A 5,131-nucleotide genomic window follows, 5' to 3' on the forward strand; every position below is an offset into this window, starting at 1 on the left:
CTGCCCAACTTTCCAACTGACCTATATTCTGCTGCATCCTTTGATATCTTTCCTCACCATCCATAACTCCATCAACTTTCATGTCCACTACAAACTTACTAATCAGCCCTACATTTTCATCCAAATCATTTATTACAAATCATAAATTACAAGCAAGGGGTCCCAGCACTTACCCTTGTGAAATGTCATTGGTCACAGAACTCCAGTCAGAAACTACCCCTTCCACAACTACTCTCTGTCTTCTATGACTAAGCCAATTTTACATCCAATTTGCCAACTCACCAAGGATTCCATGTGATTTAACATTCTGGACTAGCCTACTATGAGGGACCTTGTCAAATGCTTTACTAAGGTCCATGTAGACAACATCCACTACTCTGCCCTCATCAATCATATTCGTCACTTCCTCAAAACCTCTATCAGGTTTGTGAGACAAGACCTCCCCCTCATCTCTGAAATTTAACTCTTTTGTCCATTTTTGAACAGAGGCTGTAATGAGGTCAGAAGCTGAAAGGCCAGGCTAGAATCCAAACTGAGCATCTATGAGTAGGTTACACCACTCCTAAGTTGCACCTCTTGATTGTACTATCGATGGCCTGTGATCATTTGAAATATACACTGATATTACTTGACCAGGTTAGATTTGTCCTATTTTCTTGTGTACAGGACATATCTTGACAATTTCCCACATTGTTGGGGAGGTGCCAGTGTTGTAGAGATGCTGCAAGCTGTAGAGCACAAAGCTCTCCTGTTGCCACAATGTTTTTGATGCCTATAGCCTTTCTAGTATCCAGAGTCTTCAGTTCTTTCTTGATATTAGGTAGAGTGAATCTAATTTGTTCAAGGTTAGCATCTGAGATTTTAAGGACCTCAAGAAGAAGCTGAGATGGATCATCCACTCAGCATTTCTGGCATAAGATGGACACACATGATTCCACTTTGTTTACTATATTGCTGTATTTGGCACCCTCACTATTAAGGATGAGGTTTCGCTGTGGAGACATATTCTCCTGTTAGTCCAAACTACTGAGAACAGAATAAATTTAATGAAGCCAAAAAAACAGATAATGTTGCAGATTTTTGACTCTTTATATTTTGTGCTTAGCTAACTAGTTTAGTTCTGAGTACTGCCCTCGGTTCAGCTTTAGGCAGAGGGCATTAGCTGATTATTTGTGTGAGGCCCATGTAAGTATGAAATCAGCATTGGATGACTTTTAATAATTTATTTAGCATCGTACACAGTATCCCTATAGATACAGTATTTTAATACATGTTATGCCTGAACAGAAAACTTTTAGATTAGATTAGATTACTTACAGTGTGGAAACAGGCCCTTCGGCCCAACAAGTCCACACCGCCCCGCCGAAGCATAACCCACCCATACCCCTAACCTAACACTACGGGCAATTTAGCATGGCTAATTCACCTGACCTGCACATCTTTGGACTGTGGGAGGAAACCGGAGCACCCGGAGAAAACCCACGCAGACACGGGGAGAATGTGCAAACTCCACACAGTCAGTTGCCTGAGGCGGGAATTGAACCCAGGTCTCTGGCGCTGTGAGGCAGCAGTGCTAACCACTGTGCCACCGTGCTGCCCCGTAGTTACTGCAAGATAACAACTTTGGCTCATTAATGTCCATACTCCAATTTCCTCACTTAATAAATAAACAGCATCTTACTGCCTGAAAACACCATAAACACAAAGCATTTGCTTTTTTTATTGTTCGTTACACAACTAGTTACACAAAATTCATATATGGTTTTATTTGCATTTGAAGCAGTTCACATGCAAATTTAACTATTAGAAAACTGAAATGGAACTACTTGTAACATGACATTAGCAATGTAACTCACTTCAGATAGTAAAATTTTAATTAAAGTGTTGGAGATACATACTTCTTTTAAACTTCTTTTCAACTTCTTAATAGCTTGGAAAATTTAAAGTCATCTTAAAGATAGAATATAAAGGTTAGCCACTAACATCACTGAAAACAGCAGCAATCACATCCAAATCAGCTTTTACCCTGCCAGAAAACCATTAGTGGAAACTATAAAATAATGAGGATAAAATATCAACCTTCTCAATTTTACATTTCATACAGAGGCGAAATGCCTATAGAGGTCCTATTGCTGTAATATACATGAGTCATGGCAGCTATCTGCTGATGTTAATCAATGATGCAACTATAACCAAATACAGCCAAAGCACAAATATTTAATAAGCATATTTATGGTAACATCCAGCCAGTAAGTTCACTGTAAGTTCACCTGGTCTCCTCAGCACATCCTATTTGTAGTACATCCCTTTTTCTCCACACAGCAGGTGTAACTTGTGTGGAGTCACCTTTTTTAGGTATGTCCAAGGCAAAAAAATGGTTAGGACAAAAATTGGGCCCTTGAAGACAAAAGCAGGGGAATATATTACTGCGAACGAAGAAATGGCAGAGAAATTAAATGGGTACTTCAGATCTGTGTTCACTGGGGAAGACACAAGCAATCTCCCTGAGGTAACAGTGGCTGAAGGACCTGAACTTAAGGGAATTTCTATTTGCCAGGATTTGGTGTTGGAGAGACTGTTAGGTCTGAAGGTTCATAAGTCTCCGGGACCTGATGGCCTGCATCCCAGGGTACTGAAGGAGGTGGCTCGGGAAATCGTGGATGCGCTGGTGGTTATTTTCCAGAGTTCAATAGAATCGGGGTCGGTTCCTGAGGATTGGAGGGCGGCTAATGTTGTGCCACTTTTTAAGAAGGGTGGGCGGGAGAAAGCAGGAAATTATAGACCAGTTAGTCTGACCTCAGTGGTGGGAAAGATGCTGGAGTCTATTATAAAGGATGAAATTACGGCACATCTGGATAATAGTAACAGGATAGGACAGAGTCAGCATGGATTTATGAAGGGGAAATCATGCTTGACTAATCTTCTTGAATTTTTTGAGGATGTAACTCGGAAGATGGACGAGGGAGATCCAGTGGATGTAGTGTACCTGGACTTTCAGAAAGCTTTTGATAAAGTCCCACACAAGAGGTTAGTGAGTAAAATTAGGGCGCACGGGATTGGGGGCAAAGTACTAGATTGGATAGAGAATTGGTTGGCTAATAGGAAACAAAGGGTAGTGATTAACGGCTCCATTTCGGAATGGCAGGCAGTGACCAGTGGGGTACCGCAGGGATCCGTGCTGGGACCGCAGCTTTTTACAATATATGTAAATGATATAGAAGATGGTATCAGCAATAACATTAGCAAATTTGCTGATGACACAAAGCTAGGTGGTAGGGTGAAATGTGATGAGGATGTTAGGGGATTACAGGGTGACCTGGACAAGTTAGGTGAGTGGGCAGATGCATGGCAGATGCAGTTTAATGTGGATAAATGTCTGGTTATCCACTTTGGTGGCAAGAACAGGAAGGCAGATTGCTACCTCAATGGTATCAAATTAGGTAAAGGGGCTGTTCAGAGAGATCTGGGTGTTCTTGTACACCAGTCAATGAAGGCAAGCATGCAGGTACAGCAGGTCGTGAAGAAGGCTAATAGCATGCTGGCCTTCATAACAAGAGGGATTGAGTATAGAAGCAAAGAGGTGCTTCTGCAGCTGTACAGGGCCCTGGTGAGACCACACCTGGAGTACTGTGTACAGTTCTGGTCTCCAAATTTGAGGAAAGACATTCTGGCTATTGAGGGAGTGCAGCGTAGGTTCACGAGGTCAATTCCTGGAATGGCAGGATTGCCTTACACGGAAAGACTGAAGCGACTGGGCTTGTATACCCTTGAGTTTAGAAGACTGAGAGGGGATCTGATTGAAACGTATAGGATTATGAAAGGACTGGACACTCTGGCAGGAGGGAACATATTTCCGTTGATGGGGGAATGCCGAACCAGAGGACACAACTTAAAAATACGGGGTAGACCATTTAGGACAGAGATGAGGAGAAACTACTTCACCCAGAGAGTGGTGGCTGTGTGGAATGCTCTGCCCCAGAGGGCAGTGGAGGCCCAGTCTCTGGATTCATTTAAGAAAGAATTGGATAGAGCTCTTAAAGATAGTGGAGTCAAGGGGTATGGAGATAAGGCTGGAACAGGATACTGATTAGGAATGATCAGCCATGATCATATTGAATGGCGGTGCAGGCTCGAAGGGCAGAATGGCCTACTCCTGCATCTATTGTCTATTGTCTATTGTCTTTGCACTCCAGCTGACAATGTCATACCTGCTGCTTCCTTCTATGTGTAGTCGATCTGTATGCTCCCCTTAACAACTTTTGCCTGCACTTAGTCCTACTCCCAATTCATAACTGGTGAACACCTTCCCATCGCCACCTCTCCTCACACACAGTTGTGACATTAATTAGCTAAATGGTGGAAGGTCTCTGCAAAGGTCCTGCAGTTGTGGCTGCATGCCCTGGAAATGAACATGATATTAGGATGTTAATTAATCCTCCAACCCTATGAATGCACACAAAATCAGTATGTAGGATGCTGAGTATTGGTGAGAAAAGACATATTTTGTTGAAGCTTTGCATCTTGAACTTGTGAGACAATTTGTCAGACATCTTAATCTAAAGGGAAAGCAAATTCTTATGCTCCACACTATCAGATTACTAGATAAAATGAGGTAATATGATCTGCAATTTAATATGTTGTAATAATTTAAATCTTATTACTGTTATTGTGATCACATGAAAGATATAAAGTTCATATTTTAACATGCCGGACAGAAAAGCTGTCACATTGCCCAAATGCATTACAAAGCTACCAGATGCTTAATCACTGTCATACATCATTGGAAACTAAAATCACACTTGTACTTAATGCTTTTTGGTTGTGTTTTCAATAATTATATCAACCAGTATTGATATTCAGTTCAAAAAGGGTTTGCTTGAAAATGTATATTGTAATTGATTTCACAGAGTTGGCATAATCAGCTATGTATTCTAAGGCCAAGATTTATGAATACCTTACCTTCATCAGAAAGTAATCAAATAATACAATAATGGAGCCATTTCTGTGAATGTTCAGATTAGTCGAATATTTCAATTGGTCTGCTATCATTAAAATGCCCTGCCAATTACATAACATGGCAAAATGTTTTGTAACTTTAAAAAAGCAAATTTTATTTGTTATACAAGCGGGT

Source organism: Chiloscyllium punctatum, chromosome 1, assembly GCF_047496795.1.
Source record: "Chiloscyllium punctatum isolate Juve2018m chromosome 1, sChiPun1.3, whole genome shotgun sequence".
Lineage (NCBI taxonomy): Eukaryota > Metazoa > Chordata > Chondrichthyes > Orectolobiformes > Hemiscylliidae > Chiloscyllium > Chiloscyllium punctatum.